Source organism: Staurois parvus, unplaced genomic scaffold (genome assembly GCF_062004578.1).
Source record: "Staurois parvus isolate SC_StPar_1 unplaced genomic scaffold, SC_StPar_1.0 ptg000569l, whole genome shotgun sequence".
In the NCBI taxonomy this organism is placed as follows: domain Eukaryota; kingdom Metazoa; phylum Chordata; class Amphibia; order Anura; family Ranidae; genus Staurois; species Staurois parvus.
The window spans coordinates 692,912-713,679 of record NW_028318365.1 but is presented as its reverse complement, the minus strand read 5'-3'; the positions used below and the strand labels follow the sequence as shown (position 1 = coordinate 713,679).

Sequence of the window (20,768 nt, the reverse complement as noted above, 5' to 3'; positions counted from 1 at the left end):
CAGTGTCTATGATTCAGTGTGTAGGAGAGTTATAGAGTCTACAAACTATGGGATAGATGTCTGAAAATCCATCATGTCTGATGACGGCAGATCTCATTTCTGAGGATCAAAAACACCAGAACGGTACAAATTGTCAGAACTTTATCTGTGAGGAAATAATCCGTATACAATTCATGGAAACAGGCGGGATCTGGAATGAAGGAGATTCCCTACTAATTCTCACAAAGTAACCGACATCCCAGTTCTGTATTTGTGATAATTGGAAGACAAAATAAAACGCAATAATGTGCAAAAATATATATTTATTAATAATATAAATCAGTACAAAATGGGGATGAAATATAATAGGTGATGATAAATAATAAACAATACAAGATAACAGTACAATGATCTAATCCACAATAATGGGGAGAAATACAAGCCAGCAATTACTTCCAAATATTAATGAATTACATCCAACTGTCTGGAAATGTCGTGTAAGAAATCAGTAACTCAGCAACATGTGACAACAGATATACAAATCCCCCCGTGATCTCTCTACAGCCAGATATTCAACGCTCAACGTGTACCTTGCCATGACTTGATCTGGAATCCCATACACAGGCCAATCCAATCCGCTTACAATCTGAGATGAAGATGTAATGTTACATGAAGTAGTCTACCTTGTCATATATATACTGTATACATCCGGATAAACCATTGACTAGAAGCCAGAATCAGCTTCAGGGATATGTAAAATCAATCTTCCCCAGAGGAGGGAAATGATAATAATTTATACTGCAGGTAAAATGACGTCACATCCCCTCCTGTGCTCACCAGAACCGTTATCGGACTAAACAATGTATCTGGAGATATAAGGGGAGTACAAGTTATCTGAGGAAAATGAAAGTTCTAGTTCCCAATATGGACTGTATGGTGTCAGTGATGTCAGCTTTCAGTGCGCTCACTTCAGGGGGTGTCTGTGTCCGTCTGTTGTCCCTTGTCTCCTGTCTTGTGGGGTCTTGTTTTGTGATGTGTCCTCTTCTCTGTCCGTCTCTTACTTTTATCCCTCCAAATAAAACCTAGGCGGGCAAAGCTCATCTCTCCTCACAATGACGTCAGACTAGGTGCTATTTTCTCTACTAATTGATTTCAGTGACCTGAAGGGGGCAGTATAGGATGAGGAATTCTCTGACATGTCTTCTGGAACATGACAAGGGTTGACCTTTAACCTCGGCTGGTAAGGACATGACTACATTTAGAGGGAACTGCTTTTCTGCCAGGTTTGGTGTCACACAGACTGGTACCCATGTCACTGCTAATAATGTATTACTGAAAGTGGTTGTAAACCTAAAAAACACAAATCAGTCTCATCCTGCAGTTGGGTAGATTTTACCTTTACTGAGCCATTCAGCTTAGTCTGGTATCTTGAAGCAATCCCTTTCTCCAGAAATCCCGCCTGATCTTCTGAGCAGAATAAATCTGACACCAGCAGAAATATGGTGTCACCACTCCCCTTCTCCTGTGAGTGACAGGCTGTGCTGAGGAAGAGACCAGAATGAGCCTCCATGTAATACACTGCAAAGGGTGGGGGAGGGGGTGTCCTCTCCATGCTGGTCTCTGCCTTCACAAGATCCACAACTCAGCACTCATCAGCACCAGTGATTGTTCTTGAGCCGAGGCTGGAGGGGGGTATAACTGGGGGATTGTGTGACATCACATCTCCACCTACTATTCTCTGGTCCTAAGCCACGCCCACAGACCAGCAGATTTTGGAGGGCGGAGACAAGCTAAAGGAGCATTTTTCTGAGGTACAATCACAGCTGTATAGATGTTTACATTAAAATGCATTTATGGAAAAAAGTAATTTTTTAATATTTGGGGTTTACAACCACTTTAATCATTATACTGAGACTTCTTATCTCACGTCTTCTGTAACATAACAACGTTGTCATACAATGAACTCAAACTGATACTTTATAATGTTACAAACAGAATATCCCCAATATATCAATATGTATTCATTGTTAAACCATTTCATATAAATATATGTATGTGGAAATGGAATCTAGTAATATAAACCTGGATGACATAAGTAAGCAAGCATTCACTTCATGTAATACTAATAATAATACAATTGACATTTTTGGATCAGATATTCCTGTCACATAATAATAACACCATATACAATGTAAGGTATAATATGCACTCTTTCCAGAGGATCATGGGAAATAATCATTGTGACCAGTTCTTGTGTCCTTTGTTCAGTCTAGACATGGACTCATCCATTTATCTTACCACTTGGTGTCATGTCTAGTCTCCATCTTGTAGCCGTCTGATCCCACCATACCCCCCCCCCCAGATTTATAACCTGGGAACATAAGCTGTAACCACCTTGGAATGCTCTTAGAATCTGTGTTCAGAAACCATGAAATAGAATATACAGAACAAAATGGCTTCCAGCATGTCCATGTAGAGATGATAAGTTCAGGCCTTCCTGTTTCATTCTCTGAGCCCAGAACAGTTCCGTCATTTCCCCCCTTTTTCTCCATGGTATTCAGGTGAACAACCTAAGACATATCTGGGGCAAAGGTCAGAGTATAAGTCATTTACTGCAAAGAGTGAGGCCTTTCTTCATCCTGGATTGAGGAATGTTTTCCTCTTTTCATCCAAACTGATAACGGCATGGTGGTGTCTTAATAAAAATGAAATGAACTGCAAAGTAGTTGTTTCCACCATCATACCCAACATCGAGAATACAAAGCTTGTAATCAAAAATCTGATGAATCACTTTGGTTGTTGATTTGTAGACATTGGTTGAGTAGTGAATGTTTTCCTGGTGTTCCAACATGACCCGTACTCTTGCTTGAGCTCGGTTTATGTGGCAGTATACCATTCTTGTATTTCCACAAGTTGTAGCTGGGATATGTTGTAGTTTCTTTCAATGGATATCTTTGGATCCAAATTCACAAAGATCTTCTGAGATAATATCTCTCTTTCTGTTACTAAGAATCCTGGAACATCTTTCCTGATGAGGGACCCGGTCCAATGATAGGTTCGGACTTGAGGTGTACACCAAGGATTAAGTCCATCCAAACGATCGCTGTGTCTTTGGTAGCCATCCGCATCTTTACCAAATAATGATCTGGTCTGTTTGGACCTTCAGTCTTGGTCAATATGGAGTCAATATGAATTTTGTTAAAGAAAAACAGTTTTAATATGTATTATTATCAATTCATTAATTCATTATTTACATTTTCTAGCTATGCTGGATATTAACTGAATGGCCACATTATTATGGCATTCTGCTATAATTGGTATGTCCAATAAAACTGCATAGGACTTGAGATATGAACATCTGGATGTTGAGAGAAAAACATCAGAATGTTCAATCATTATAGTAACATTCTCTTATGGTACAAATTAAAAATCTTCTTCTACATCACCTTGCATCATTCTCAGTTGACACCTAGGATGACAGGTACAGAATCGATTAATGTGAAGCCATTTGTCCACACAATCTCCATTTATGACAATTCTTATTTTATATACCACAGGTGAAATGTTGTCAGTATTAGTATACGGACCTTTCCATGAAGGAAGACATTTCTTTCCTTGACTCTATCTGGAGCACAGTTGTATAAATACATTTTATAATTTATGCTCCTTCTTGGTAGTTTTGAGATGGTAATAAGTTTAGTTGCTTATCACGGCTTTCTCTAGATTCTTCTGTGCAAAGGCAAAAGCATGTTGTAGGTTCTGTCGAAGGTTTTCAACATATTGATGTGTCGTGGCTGCATTGATCAGGTTATGGTCAGATGTGTGATACAACAGAAGTTGGGGAAGTACATTTTCCTACCTATCATCAACTCAAATGGTGACATCTTGGTTGTGGTACTTGGAGTTGCTCTAATAGCCATGAGCACTAAAGGTAACGTCATATCCCAGTCTTTACCTGATTCTTTCATGAATTTCTTCAGGATGTTGATGATTGACTGGTTATAGCACTCTACTGCTCCGCTAGATGCTGGACGATAGGCAATGTGTAACTTACATTTGACACCTGACATTTTCCACATCTTAGACATTACCTCACTTGTAAAATGTCTGCCATGATCCGAATCAATCCTTTGAGGAAGCCCAAATGTGGAAAATACATGGTTAATGAGTGACGTGGCACATGTTTCAGTGGTGTTATTGGGAGCCAGTGAACATTCTACCTACTTAGTAAATAAACAAGTGACTGTCAACATGTATTTGTTTCCTGTAGATGATTTTGTGACAGGACCAATAAAATCAATCTGCAAATTGGACCATGACAATGAGAAACCCTTCTTCTGAAGTTGGACATGATGGCTGAAACTGAGCACAAACTAGACAACCCTGACAGTAGGTTTGAACATTCTTCAACATATGAGGGCAGTAAGCATAATCCCGGAGTAATTCGTAGGGAATCTTCTCACCTCGGTGACCTGCTGTAGGTGCTTCATGATCATGTTGTAACCTGAGTCCTCTACATATAGTGGGGACTCCCCATTGTTGGACACCATTTTTGGATGTTCTTATCAGTAATCCATCTCTAATACTGAATTGAGATTTGGATGTCACTAATAATTGGAGGTCTTCTTCTTGGGCATAGTCTTCCTCCAATATAGGGGTGTTAACAGGGTCTTCTATGTAAGTGAATATAAATGCAGAGCACAAATAGAAGCAATCAGATGCAGTGGTACTAATACCGAATGTGAGGCGTTGAACGCATGTGCAAACATGTGCATGATCAGCAAACTGTATTCATACCATAATATAAATAGATAGAACATACAAATGAGTATAATCAATGCAATATGTGCAAAACCTTGTGTGAGAAGTGATAAACGTATGTGCATAGATGTGCGTGGTTACCTGACACCTATATCCTATATCCCATGTACTAGTATATATTCATATATCTTCTAAACCATATTTATCAAGTGACCAATCACCTCCACATAATATAGTCCTTCATGTGCATCAACATGGGAAGTCCTTTATATACAGTGCTCACAATCCACCGTCCAATACTCCTCCAAAATGACAGTGATCTGTGCCTTTACCTGCACGGTGCTTCAAGTGATAACCAGTGATCACATTCCTGCTCATTCACATCCAGATGAAGGGCTCTTGTGTCACCCTTCAGTGTGCATACACCCCGGACACACTATTGCCCTCACCTTCAGGTTTGACCTGCATCCCAGGTCATACTGCATTTTTCCCCTTTTAACCCAGGCAGGTATACTGGTACAAACTGCTCACCACCCTCAGCTCTTTAAAACTCTCCAACTCCGCTCCATATCATAGAAAAGAACACTCCAAATAGTGTAATATTGCCAAAAAAAATACCTTTATAAAAATAATATAATAATGAACTCATATTTAAAAGTGTCCACCTGGGACACTGCAGGGTGAAATCTCTATTGGGATATGTGATGGTCCTATACCAAGATGGCGGCCCATGCACTTCCGGTATTACTGTTTGACATCATCGGCATATAGGGGGCAGTATAGGATTGGGAAGGATTTGGGTTTCTCTGACATGTCTTCTGCAACATGACGAGGGTTGACCTTTATCCTTGGCTAGTAAGGACATCACTATATTACCAGATAACCGCTTTTCTGACGGGTTGGTTTCAGACAAACTTGTACCAAAGTCACTGCAAATAATGTATTAAGTGATTCTGGAGAAGAAAAATCTACCTATACATCCTACAAAAAGATGAGGTCATTATACTGAGACTTCTTATCTCACGTCTTCTGTAACATAACAACGTTGTCATACAATGAACTCAAACTGATACTTTATAATGTTACAAACAGAATATCCCCAATATATCAATATGTATTCATTGTTAAACCATTTCATATAAATATATGTATGTGGAAATGGAATATAGTAATATAAACCTGGATAACATAAGTAAGCAAGCATTCACTTCATGTAATACTAATAATAATACAATTGACATTTTTGGATCAGATATTCCTGTCACATAATAATAACACCATATACAATGTAAGGTATAATATGCACTCTTTCCAGAGGATCATGGGAAATAATCATTGTGACCAGTTCTTGTGTCCTTTGTTCAATCTAGACATGGACTCATCCATTTATCTTACCACTTGGTGTCATGTCTAGTCTTCATCTTGTAGCCGTCTGATCCCACCATACCTCCCCCAGATTTATAACCTGGGAACATAAGCTGTAACCACCTTGGAAGGCTCTTAGAATCTGTGTTCAGAAACCATGAAATAGAATATACAGAACAAAATGGCTTCCAGCATGTCCATGTAGAGATGATAAGTTCAGGCCTTCCTGTTTCATTCTGTGAGCCAGAACAGTTCTGACAACCTGCTGATCTACAATTGGCTTATAACCCTGTGGGGTGGTAACCTGTAGGCACCTGCTGATCTACAAACGGCTCATATCCCTGTGTGGTGGTAACCTGTAGGCACCTGCTGATCTACGATTGGCTCATATCCCTGTGGGGTGGTAACCTGTAGGCACCTGGTGATCTACGATTGGCTCATATCCCTGTGGGGTGGTAACCTGTAGGCACCTGCTGATCTACAATTGGCTTATAACCCTGTGGGGTGGTAACCTGTAGACACCTGCTGATCTAGGATTGGCTCATACCCCTTTGTATCCTGATCAGATGATGATTGCAGCACTCCCCATGTTGTTCATGTAATGGAGTGCACAGTGTGTTCCATCCAAGAAGGGCAGCAAGGTAGAAGCCGGCAATTACAGGCCAGTGAGTCTAACATCGGTGGTAGTCATGTTAATGGAATCACTCCTGAAAGGAAGGATCATTGATCATCTAGAAACACACAACTTGCTGGATCCAAAGCAGCATGGCTGTACTGGGGGCAGACCATGGCAGACACATCTGATTGGACTTTTTGACTATATCACCAATGATTTGGACCAGGGTGGTGCTGTGGACATAGAATATCTTGATTCCAGCAAGGCATGTGATATAGTTCCACATAATGATCTAATACAGAAGTTGGACAAGCTAGGACTTAGCCCTTGGGGGGTTCAGTGGATGTGCAGTTGGATAAAGGAGAGATACCAGAGTGTGGTTGTAAATGGGGTTCACTCAGAACAGAGAGCAGTCACTAGTGGTGTACCCCAAGGCTCTGTACTGGGAGCTGTTCTATGTAATCTATATATAAGTGGTTGTTGGGTAAGGGGATGTAAAGGGTTGTTGGGTAAGGGGATGTCTCGTTGCTGATGACACACAAGGTGTGTAATAAGGAGGATATCCCTGGAGGTGTCTGTAACATGGAACAGGATTTGGCATTGCTGGATGATTGGTCAGAGAAGTGGAAATTGCAGTTCAATGTTTCTAAATGCAACATAATGCACCTAGGGAAAAAGAATCCCTTGAGAGAGTACAACATGGGGGTTATGTTGCTTGACAGCACTTCAGAAGAAAAGGATTTGGGGTACTTATTTAGATCTTTATATCACTAGAGGGGTCACCGGCGGGAGGAAGGAGGTCCTGATTCCCCTATATAGGTCTTTATATCACTAGAGGGGTCACCAGCAGGAGGAAGGAGGTCCCGATTCCTCTATATAGGTCTTTCTATCACTAGAGGGGTCACCAGCAGGAGGAAGAAGGTCCTGATTCCTCTGTATAGATCTTTATATCACTAGAGGGGTCACCAGCAACCTCATTTAGAATACTGTGTCCAGTTCTGGAGACCTCACTTACATAAAGGTATTGATAAGATAGAACGAGTCCAGAGACGGGGAATACAAATAGTGATATCAGGAGAGACTTCAGGAACGTAACATGTCCAGTCTGGAGGAGAGAAGGGAAAGGGGAGACATGACTGAAACCTTTACATACAACAAGGGAGTGAATAAGGTTCAGGAGGGCAGGATTTTCAATATGAAACCAAAATGAAGAACACGGGACATGACCTCCAACTAACTGGAGGAAAGTTCACAACTAATCTCAGAAAGTATTATTTTACTGAAAGAGTAGTTGATGCTTGGAGTAAACTTCCAGTAGAGGTAGTGAGCCAGTGACAAATCACAGAGACCATCACAATAGTACACAATGAATGGCTATGAATGAAAGACATTCATTGTGTACAACTGTCATGTGATCACTGTGATTGGTCATAGCAATCACATGGTACTGGGCTGGCCTGGTACAATGATCTGTCATCTGGTGGACACAGCAGGTGACATATCAGGATACAGCAGAGCCACTAGACTTGGAGGACTTCATATGATGTCCACCCAGGATGGGAGAGATCCCCCTCAGCTGTCATTCTGCTATAGGCCTGGTGGGAAGCAGTTCATTACAGGGGACACTGTACAGGATCTATATGTAGTCTGGGGGTCCCTGTGGAAGTCCATGTGTGGACATTTCTACCTATGATAAATGACAGGCTAAACCCACCTGGAGACTTTCTCCACACCTGGAGTGTGCTGAGTTCTTGGAGAACGTCTACACAGTGTTTCCAGATTGGCTTTATCACCCCAACGAGCTCGCTCCAGTTCATGGATGTCATCATTATGTTTGGAGGATCTCACCAGTCAGGAGCCTTTCCTGTCATCCTACATGTTCCCTTCTGAGGATTGTTCTATCCTTCCAAACAAATGTATGAAATCATGGATGAGTCCTCCTTCTATGTGATCTAGAAGATCTTCAATCACAATGTCTTTATGGATGAAGTGGATGGCCCAGTTTATATATTATTTATTGCTTTACAGCTTTATTCCCTCCAGGATTCATTCTTTATTTATAGAACCATTCAAGGAAGTGTTCTTACTGTGAGAGATCTCCACCACCATTCCTCTGTGACCATTACATCCTTGTCATTTATGTCTAACATCTTCATTATCAGTGGATTGATAGATATTTTTATGCCTTTGGATTTATTTTTGCATTTTTTTTACCCAAAAAGATCTGTTTTGGAGGTCTCTGTTTTATTATGTATTTTGTTTTTATCTTGTATTCTGTGTCTTTAAGACTTTTCTATCTGTAGTAAAATATCCTTTTTAAACAGTTGGTTGCATAAGAGTTAGATTTATTGTTTCTTACTGTTTTTTAGTTCTTTTTGATCTTCCCTGGTATCCCTGTAAGGTAGATACAATGCTGGAATGGTCTTTAGGGGAAGTTTCTTGGGGCTGCTGTTTCTCTGAAATCCACAAGATGGGGATCTCATTTCTCCCCAGACAGGACTTCTTTATGGAATACAGACAGGAAGTGATGTCAGGTTCAAACAGGAAGTGATGTCAGGGACAGAGAGGACATTCCGAGAGGTGAGTTGGGAGGAAGCAGATCAGAGATATTTTGCTGCACTTGGCAGCAGAGGAGGTAATAAGATGTTATTTCCTATTTACATCCAGTAACCCCCCTGTCACATCCGTCCTCTCCCTCCACGGTCACGTCCGTCCTCTCCCTCCACGGTCACGTCCGTCCTCTTCCTCCATAGTCACGTCCGTCCTCTTCCTCCATAGTCACGTCCGTCCTCTTCCTCCATAGTCATTGTGATGTCTTTTATCTCCAGCAGATGATGATACACACATATATAGTGTGGGAACCCAGATGAACCCCTTCAGGGGCAGAACATTCCCCCACTTCCGGGGCCGGAACATTCTCCTCATTGTGGAGATAAATTCTAGTAATATGGTCCTCTAAACAAACAGCACTGACAATAAATAGACAAGACAAGGACCATCCTGACCATACATGGCCTACAAAGGGCAATGATGACACTACACAGGCAGCCAATGGGCAATCATTACACTATGCAGCCAACACAATGATGGAGTGCCGGGGTCAGGAGTATGGAGCATAGAGCCCCTTACATTGCTGCTCAGGAGGAAGGAAACATTCCTTTTTAACAGAAAATGTATATAAATCTGAGACTCTTTAAGGAATGTCCGGGGCTTTCAAAAATGAAAGGGGCTTTATAGCGACTAAAACATTTAATATGTGTAACATTGTTCTGTTTATCTCCTCCTCCCCTCCCCCGCCTGTCTCCAGCACCGCACCCGGGGACTAGCAGGGAGGGGAGAGACCTTGCAGTGTAATGAGAACCGATTGGCTGCTCCTCAGGAAAGGGGAGTGTCCAGCTTATCCTTCCTCCCTTTCACTCCCAGAGCCCTTTTTGCAAACATTTAAAAAATCATTTTAGCCCTAAAGATGACACGAAACCCCCAAAATATCGATTTTCTGAAAGTAGAGACTTTAGAGAATAAAATAGTGGCAGTTCTAATGTTTTATGTCAGAAAATATTATCACAAAGTCTAGGAAATGCCAAATTTCAGTAAAAAATACACTTAAGTTAATTTCATGGCACAAAAAAGCAATAAATGACCCATTTATGTGTAAAAATATAAAAGCCGAGGTTGCAGCGAGTAAATAGATATCCAACATGTCAAACCTTAAGTTGTGTGTGCTGAAATGGTGACAACCTTTAGTCCCCGGTATTATCTATAGGGGACACATTTATAGCCCCTTCTAGGTCATCAGTATGGAGTACGGAGGAGGTCTGCTCCTAGAATTTAATGGTGTGAACCTCCTGCACTCCTAACTCAATACTGATGACATAAAACTCCTAATAAGAGGAAGCTGCTGCCATCTATCATATACCTTATGACAGGGAAACAACCAAAAACATAATAAATTGATGCAGCGCTACCTAATATATAAATAATAAGTGAATAGAAATACTGAATATACAAACATATACTAATGAGTGATAATCATAGAATTATATACAGTGAAACCAATTCATGTATAGAAGTGCCGGCCTTGTATAGTGTCCCCAATACTCAGTGTTAGCCGGATCGGCCCGGTCACTGCCAGCACTAGTGTTCAGCCCCTCCACTGTTCTTCACAGAAGATTTGTACCAATTGTGGGCCAAGGCAATTTATACACCACAATACATGGCCGCCCCCCAAATTCAGCTCTTGTCACACAATTCACATGGAACTCTATCACCGTTTATGAAATTAAACCTTTTTTGGGCTGAACCCTCAACATGGACATTACAGAACAGAATGAATTGCAGTCATATTGGTCCGCAGACCCGATTCATCGTATGTCCGTGTTCTCTGCTGGTACATATATGTCCAACATGGACCAGCAATGTACTGGAACGTCGCTGGACTTGGAGTGGTTATACCGGGAGGATGCTTGCAGCTACAGGCATCATTCTAGTGCTGGTTTCTTAGCTGGTGGGCGGCTTTCATGTAAAAGTAATCCTAGTGGCCAATTAGCTGCAGAATTGTTTTTACCATCATTTTAAATGATTTCCTATAGCAGCAAATCTGATGAGATGAATGAAGTGGGTGTAAAGTGGAAGCAGTGGATCTGCATGGAGCAGCATCTTGAGCACAAAGCACTTTATGTTGTGGATGGATTTGCACACGGTTCAGTTTCCTTCATTTATTGATAAACCCCATAAGACCAATGAAGTGGGTGTAAAGTGGAAGCAGTGGATGTGCAGAGAATAGGATTTGGAGCCCCGAGCTCTTTATCTCTGAATGTCTCCACATATTTGTAGTGTATTTGTGATGATTTCTGTGCACACACAATAGGACAGCGCTGTGACACATAATGCTCTTCTAGATGACAGGGAATCCTTCCCTTTGTTACAGCAGCAGTCCGCTAGAAGGTTTTTGTAGGTTTGGAGTTGTTACACATAGCGCGGGTTTTATCCATTTATAGTGATGACATCATTGCCCAAATCTGGGGGTCACCAGCCATTTCCACCCTTTACTCCCAGCTGGGGGGCTTTGTATCCATATACCAGATGTTCTACAGGACTAAATCTACAATCAATGTTACTGCAAAATCAAAGGGGCCAAAACCCCTCCCCCGAGGAGTCATATATTTCTGTCCCCCTTGGTGGGATTGGAGGTGACCCCTCTATAAGGATCTACAGTCCATACACACCCAGCACAAGGCCGGGGTCACACTACCAGACGCTTCTCGGGGCTGCAGTTCCTCTGAGCTCCACAAGGTGGGGATCTCACTTCTACCCAGACAGGAGGTCTCTATGGAAGACAGGAAGTGATGTCAGGTACAGACAGGAAGTCTCTATGGAAGACAAACAAGTGATGTCAGACAGGAAGTGATGTCAGGTAAAGACAGGAAGTGATGTCAGATACAGACAGGACATTTTAGGGGAGAGGTAAATCAGGAGGAAGCAAAGAGGAGACATTCCTGGATCTGGCGGCAGAGGAGGTAATACGTAGATGAACCCCTTCAGGGGGAGGAGTTGATGATAATATATTTGCCCCCAAAGCTGGCCTACATGGTTCAGTTTTATCGTTCAGCCAGCGGGATGACCATAAACCCTGAAGCGATTCCCCCATCCACACATTGTAGGTGGATGGGGGAATCCTCCCCGCTGCACTCTTGTATTCTGACAATGGGGGGACTCCTCCGCTCTCAGAATACACAGATCAGCACTGAAGCTATTGGCTGCAGCCGCTGGGGGAGTGGCTTTTATCCGGCAGTGGCCACACATGGATGGAAATGTGAGCGATCCCTGCTGAACCAGCTGAATTTCCATGGATCTATGGTCACCTTCAGTGACTTCCTCCCCTCCCCCTCATCTTCTTCATGATGGAAGTCATGCTGAGATCATCTCCCATTGGCTGAGCAATATTCTCATTTGTCTCTCAGCTCCTTCTTGCTATTCCTCGTCCTGCCTGTTGTTTCCTTGGATTGATTTTCTGTGTAGTGACCCCGGCTTGGTCTCTTGGATGCGCTCGTCTGTTGCTTGCCCTGACCTTTCTCCTGATTCCTGGATCTCCTCCTCATCTCTCCTCCATATCCTCTTACACAGCTTTTCTCCACACCTGCAGTGACCCTGGGGGGAGGAAACTTGGCACCAGCACGCCGCCAAATCCATCCCCACCATTAGGGGCTCTGGAGACAATTGTCTGCTATTTACACTCCGTTCCTCCGCACGTCACCTGATCACATGACCGCTTACTGCCACAGATTCCGGACAGATTTCTGGATGGTAAAGGTCAAAGTTCACTCTTCAGTTTAGGAGAGGTAGGACGCACCCAGGAACTATGATTTGGTTTGCATGGGAGTCTCATATAGAGGACCCCTCAAATCTCCCCATCCAAATGTCCCTCCATCCGGAGTCTATATGTCCTATGACATCACACTGACCTCACAGCTCCTCCCCCCAATGTCCCTTCATCCAGAGTCAGAGAATCCTATGACATCACACCGACCTCACAGCTCCTACTCCCAATGTCCCTCCATCCAGAGTCAGAGAATCCTATGACATCACAATGACCTCACAGCCCCTCCTCCCAATGTCCCCCCATCCAGAGTCAGAGAACCCTATGACATCAGACTGACCTCACAGCTCCTCCTCCCAATGTCCCTCCATCCAGAGTCAGAGAATCCTATGACATCACACTGACCTCACAGCCCCTCCTCCCAATGTCCTTCCATCCAGAGTCAGAGAATCCTATGACATCACACTGACCTCACAGCTCCTCCTCCCAATGTCCCTCCATCCAGAGTCAGAGAATCCTATGACATCACACTGACCTCACAGCTCCTCCTCCCAATGTCCCTCCATCTTGTCTTTTTCCCTGTTCCTCTTAGGATGTGGGGCCCCTTGGTATCCTCACATGTAAAGTGGGACTGTTGGTCCTGCGTTGTATGTAATGACATCAGAATGCTGCAACAAGCCTATACCCTGCGTAGTGTGGGGGTCCTGTGGGGGGAAATTATACCTCAGCCTGAAGTGGGGCTTTAATAAAATGGAGACCTGAATGGAGAGGTGAGGAGGATTCTGGGAATATCATTTGATGTGACTATTTGTGTTCAGATGTAGAGTTTTCCTCCTGTGAAGTCTGGAGATCATATGACATCACATTGCCTCCACCTCCCTCCCTGATAGAAGAGAGAAAGAAGAAGAAGATTCTAGAAGTCACCAGAGAGATCACTGAGCTGCTGACAGGAGAGGTGAGCGGTGCCGGGAATTCTGGGACATTCTCCAGTAACAGACAAGGGATGTGTCTGGATGGTGACTGTATCATTGTGTGTGTCAGGTTCCTATAAGGTGTCAGGGTGTCACTGTCTATTTCTCCATGGAGGAGTGGGAGTATTTAGAAGGACACAAGGATCTCTACAAGGACGTCATGATGGACAATCAGCCGCCCCTCACATCACCGGGTAAGAGGAGACTTTATTGTAAAGGAGAGAGCAGTACGGAGGATCCACCTAGATCCCCCATCATCTGATAAACACATAGAAACAATGGATTCAGTCAGTGTGTGTGTTTCCTACAGATGGATCCAGTCATGGGAACCCACCAGAGAGATGTCCCCGTCCTCTGTATTCCCGGGATTCCACACAGGAAGGTCACACCATCCCTCACCATCATCAGATAGATGAGGAACAATCACTGATAGTATCATTAGGATCTGTACATTATCTGCATTGTTACCATTGATGGCATTTTTATTATATATTCAGAGTGGAAACCTGAGAGATCCTAAAGTTGAGGTTAAAGAAGAGATAAAAGAGGAGGAGGATGAGGATGGGGGGATGGAGGAGTCAGAGCTTCTAAAAGAACACAAAGATCTGTACCAGGACACCATGGTGGAGTCATCCAGCTACAGGAACCCACCAGAGAGATGTCCCCGTCCTCTGTATTCCCGGGATTCCACACAGGAAGGTCACACCATCCCTCACCATCATCAGGTAGATGATGACAATTATTGGTAGTTGTGATTTATACACAGCATGTTTGTTACAATGAATGTTTTATTATATCTTTCAGAGTGGAATCCTCGGGGATGATAATATTGATGTTAAAGAAGAGTATAAAGAGGAGGATGAGGAGTATGGAGTGATGGAGGAGTTTTCAGAAGGACACAAGGATATGATGGAGCCACCTAATACCAGGAACCCACCAGAGAGATGTCCCCGTCCTCTGTATTCCCGGGATTCCACACAGGAAGGTCACACCATCCCTCACTATTACAAGGTTGGTGGGATGGAGCATCTAGAACATGAATTCATGGAGACAATGTGTGGGTATTTTCTGTGACCTTATATCTTACAGATGATATTTTCTCTCATTTCCTTGATTTAGAGTGGAGATCCAATCGATATAGAATTTGAGGTGAAAGCAGAAGAAGAAGAGGCGTATGTGAGGGATGATCAGCAGTCTATGGAGGAGGATGGAATAACGGGGACATTTATAGAGGAGGACACTCCTACAGAGATCAGCACAGGTGGGTCATGAACACTAAATCCATTCCTCCTGAATATATTTATTCAAGATGGCGGCGGGAGCAGACATGCGTTAGGAGCTCCTGCGCTCCTAGCCCCAATCCGCTGCCATCCGGGCCGCAGCGGACCCCAGCGGGGCCCCTAAGACACTCCCGGCCCAGCCCGACCACCAGGGAAGGCTTCTGGACCTTTTCCCGGAGCTCTGGGAATCGTGGCCTACCCGCGCACCTGAAGCCGGGGCCTCAATTTTTGCCGCGGCCGAGCCGCGACCGGACCGCATCGCCGGACATCCACCCGGACTGTCTCCGCTCTGCCCACCGGGTCCCACCGACCTGCCTGCCTGCCCAGGGCCCTCCCCATCAGCCCTGGGTCCTCGTTGACTACCCTGGACCACCAGGAACCGGCACGGCCTCACGGTCTCCCTGGAGCCCTCCCTGCTAGCTCAGGGACCACCCCAGACCGCCCGCTTCCAGCTGCTGACACCCTGCCGCCACCTCGGGGCACCCAGCATCCAACACCCAGCGGCCCTGCCTGGGAACTGCTTTGGGCCTCCCAGTACCCTGCGGGCTGCCCTGCACCAGCCGGCCCCAGACCAGGGACCTTTCCAGGATGCCGCTGCACCTCCGCTACCTGCACCGAAAGGGTAAGCCTCCCCTTTGGGGCACCTACCACTGAACTGCCCAAACCCTATCCAATTCGGCGGAGCCAAGCCTACCACGTGGCCTTACCGCTCCCACCGACGCAGGTCCCCCAGCACCCCCAGTCACTGGCCCACAACATCCACCTGCGCTGCTCACCTCACCCACGGACGCTGAGCCAGACTGCGACTAACCCACTCCACCTCCAGACGTCGGTCCTCACCACCTCCTGCCAACGGCCCCTCTACACCGCCTAACGCCGGTTCCTTCATACACCACCTGATGCCGGGCCCTTCAGCACCATCAGTGCCTCCCGACGCTGAGTCCTCAGCGCCTGGCCCTCAACATCCGCCTGCGCCGGCTCACTTCGTTCACGGACGCTGACCCTACTACAGCTGCCAACGCCTAGCCTACTCCACCTCCAGACGTCGATCCATACCACCTCCTGATGACGACCCTTCCACTCCTCCCGACGCCGGGCCCTTCAGCACCCTCAGCGCCTCCCGACACCGAGCCCTCAACACCTGGCCTCAACTTCTCCGGTCTCCAAGCCGCCAGCATCACCAGATGCCGCGCCTACTGCACCCCAGACGTCGCGCCCTACAACCCCTCCGCTCAACGAACCACCACATCCACTGATGACGTGCTGCCGCACCCACGGACACCAACCTACTTCACCCGCAGACTACTACCAACCAGCTGCTATCCTTGCTGCCCTCCACTCTCCCTCTCCCCTCCCAGAAGAACTCAATAGTCTCCTCCACAGCGCTTCAGACGCTCTGCTTCACCATCCCGGACTTGCACCCCCTCACCTCCCACGGCATTTCGGACACTTCACTTTGCCATCCCTGACCAGCACCCCTTCACCCCCCTGACCTTTCCAGCACCCCGCTCACCCCAACATGCCGCCCGCGCTCCTCCTCCTCGTCCTCCTCTCCTCCATCCTTAAAACCGCCTCCCTCTACCCGCCCACCCCCACTAAGCAGCTCTATATCGCCCCCTCGCTTCTCCCCTCTCCTCATTACGGCACCCACCACCTCCTCCTGCTACTCCACTTCCCCGCTGACCCACTTGCCACCACGTCCAGACCCACACGCTCCTACACCTCCCGTTCCCATGCCACCTTCCTCACCCTCCTCCTTCTCATATCAGCTGGAGACATCTCCCCGAACCCTGGCCCCTCACCACCTCACCCCCCCCCCTAGAGCCCCCCCTGCTCACGCCAGCCGACGCAACCGCCTCAACCTCATACATGCACCCCTCCTCCCCATCTCTTGTTTGCACTCCTGAATGCTCGTTCGAGTTGCAACAAACTTACCGCCATCCACGACCTCTTCATCTCCCGCTCCCTAAACCTCCTAGCAGTCACCGAAACCTGGGTACAGGCCACCGACTCCACTTCCCCCGCGGCACTCACCCATGGAGGTCTCATCTGGACCCATTCGCCAAGACTGAGCGATCGCAGAGGTGGTGGTGTCGGCCTGCTCCTTTCACCGCTGAGCACCTTCCAGGTCCTCCCTAACCCACCCTCTCTATCCTTCCCCTCCTTTGAGGCGCACTGCATCCGACTCTTCTCACCCACCCCCCTAAGGATCGCAGTGATCTACAGGCCCCCCGGATCCATACCCCGCTTCCTGGATGACTTAGCCGCCTGGCTCCCCTTCTTCCTCTCCTCTGAGCTACCGACCATCATCCTCGGGGACTTCAACATCCCCATCAATGACAACAACCCGGCCACTTCCCAATTCCTCCACCTAACCTCCTCCTTCGCGCTCACACAGTACACGCAATCCTCCACCCACATCGGAGGGAACACCCTGGACCTCGTCTTCTCCCACCTCTGTACCCTCAACCAGTTCTTTAACACCCCCTTCCCTCTCTCTGACCACCACCTCATCACGTTCTCCATCTCCCCTTCCCCCAACTCCCCCCCCCCAAAACGCCAAACCATCACCAGCCGCAATCTCCGCAACCTGAACCCGGCCCCCCTCCACTCGGCTGCCGACCGCCTACACGACAGCATCCTCCCACTGTCATGTCCTGACCTAGCCACCACCTTGTACAACGACTCACTGTCAGCTGCCCTAGACTCTCTGGCACCCCTAACCACACGCAACATCAAACCCAGACCGCTCCAACCATGGCAGACCGACAGCACTAAACGCCTGAAACGTCGCAGTCGCGCACTGGAGAGACTATGGAGCAAAACCAGATCCCCTCACGCATTCTCCTTCTACAAATCTGCCTTCCTCACTTACACCTCCTCCCTCCACGCCGCCAAGCAGGCCTACTTTGTTAACCTAATCAACACCCTCTCCTCCTGCCCTCGCCGACTCTTCTCCACCTTCAACTCCCTACTCTCCCCCCCCCCCCTCCTCCACTCAGTACCTCACTCACCGCCCTCGAGATTGCCACCCATTTCCATAACAAGATTGACACTATCCATAAGGACATTGTCAACTCGCAATATACCTCCCCACCTAGCCTCCCCACCCCCGTCACCCCTTCTTCTCCCCCCTCCTCTGCCCTCACAACCGCACTGCCCTCCACCGCTCCCAAGGCCCCGCCCACCGTAACCCCCCCTGCACTGCACTCCCTCAGCCCTGTCACTACTGAGGAAATCGTCAAGGTCCTCTCAGAAGCCCGCCTCACTACCTGCCCCCTGGACCCTATCCCCTCTCAACTCCTCCGGTCACCCCCCTCTTCCCTCATCCGCTCCCTCACCCACATCTTCAATCTCTCCCTCTCTACTGGCGCATTCCCCTCCCCCCTAAAGCACGCACATATCACCCCCATCCTCAAAAAGCCCTCCCTGGATCCCGCAGACCCCAACAACCTCAGACCCATCTCCCTGCTGCCACTCACCTCCAAGCTCCTTGAGCGCATAGTCTACGATCGCCTAAGCGCCCACCTTACTGACAATAACCTCCTTGACCCATTACAGTCCGGCTTCCGTCCCCTACACTCCACCGAAACCGCCCTCCTCAAAATCATTAACGACCTACTAAACGCCAAAGCCAAGGGCGACTACTCTGTCCTCCTTCTCCTGGACCTCTCCGCGGCCTTCGACACAGTCGACCACCCCCTCCTCCTTAATAAACTACTCTCCCTTGGCATCAGAGACACCGCTCTCTCCTGGTTCTCATCCTACCTATCCCGACGCTCCTTCAGTGTCACCTACAATGGTACCACCTCCCCCTCCCTCCCCCTCTCTGTTGGGGTCCCCCAAGGCTCTGTCCTTGGACCCCTTCTCTTCTCCATCTACACCTCCTCCCTGGGCACACTCATACACTCCCATGGCTTCAATTATCACCTCTACGCTGACGACACCCAAATCTACCTCTCCACCCCCCACCTCACCCCCACTATCTCCGCCCGCATCACTCACCTCCTAAACGACATCTCAGACTGGATGTCGCTACATTTCCTCAAGCTTAACCTCTCCAAAACCGAGCTCCTCATCTTTCCCCTGCCCCCCCCCATCCTATCCATCACCACCACCAACACCACTATCATTCCCGCCCCGCAAGCCAAAGTCCTTGGCGTCATTCTTGACTCGAACCTCTCCTTCCTGCCTCATGTCAAATCACTCACAAACACATGCAGGCTCCACCTCCGCAATATTGCCAAGATACGCTCCTTCCTCACCCCAGACACCACCAAACTTCTTGTACACTCCCTCATCATCTCACGCCTTGACTACTGCAACTCCCTCCTCACTGGCCTACCCAAGTGCAGGCTCTCCCCGCTCCAGACCATCCTGAACTCAGCGGCCAGACTCATCCACCTCACCACCCGCTCCACCTCTGCCACCCCCCTCTGCCTCTCCCTCCACTGGCTCCTGATTGCCCAACGCATCAAATTTAACCTTCTAATCCTGACCTACAAAGCCGTTCACAACACTGCCCCTGACTACCTCACCAACCTGATCCCCAAGTACCACCCTACCCGTACCCTTCGCTCTTCACAGGACCTCCTTCTATCCTGCTCCCTGGTCTCCTCCTCCCATGCACGACTGCAGGACTTCTCCAGGTCCTCCCCTATCCTCTGGAACTCACTGCCCCAATCCATCCAACTGTCGCCTTCCCTCCCCACATTCAGGCGCTCCCTCAAAACCCATCTCTTCAGGGAAGCCTACCCCACCCTCACCTAACGGCCATCCTCCCTCATTCCTCCCACCACTTCATCCCCCTCAGCCACTTCATTCCCCTCAGCCACTTCCTTTTGTTCCACTACCCCCTCCCTCCTAGATTGTAAGCTTGAAAGAGTAGGGCCCTCTTACCCCTCGTACGCTGTCTGTTTTTGTGGTACTGTGCCATGTATTGTCCCCCCTATTGTACAGCGCTGAGCAAACCCTTTGGCGCTATATAAACTCCATGTAATAATAATAATAATAATTCCTCCACCCATACTGCTCACTGATTGGTCCAGAGTAGGGCGGGGACTGGGTGATATCAGCCTGTAATCCCCTGGTCACTTTCCTGAGCTGTGTTCCCCGTCCTGTATTCCTGGATTTCTCTCGGATAATCTTCCTTCTCTGTGCTGCAGACACAATTTATGTATCTAGACTGGATTTATGGAGGTTCTGGGGATCAGCTGGCAGCAAAATGTTGATGTTCACCATAAATGTTGGATGACCTGAGACATGTGTATTGGGTCTTCTACCACGTATCAGATCTAGTAAAATCTCTGACAGAGCAATTCTCCCAGGGTTTCTTACTCTTTTATTTGCTGGCTGTGCCGGGTGGAGGGATATGTCTGTAGTGTCTCAGACCCAAGTCACTGAGTGCAGTCTCAGGAGATGGGAGGCAGCGGTGTGGGATCTCTGCAACTTGTCTACAGTAAACATTTAATATTCCACTG

General features: G+C 47.1%; 1 protein-coding gene across 1 annotated transcript in view; it reads left to right on the top strand.

Moving 5' to 3' along the window:
- LOC149450637 (uncharacterized) overlaps positions 1-20,768 on the top strand; it is a 53,689-nt gene that overhangs the window by 28,601 nt on the left and 4,320 nt on the right. The gene's annotated exons all lie outside the window — the stretch shown is intronic.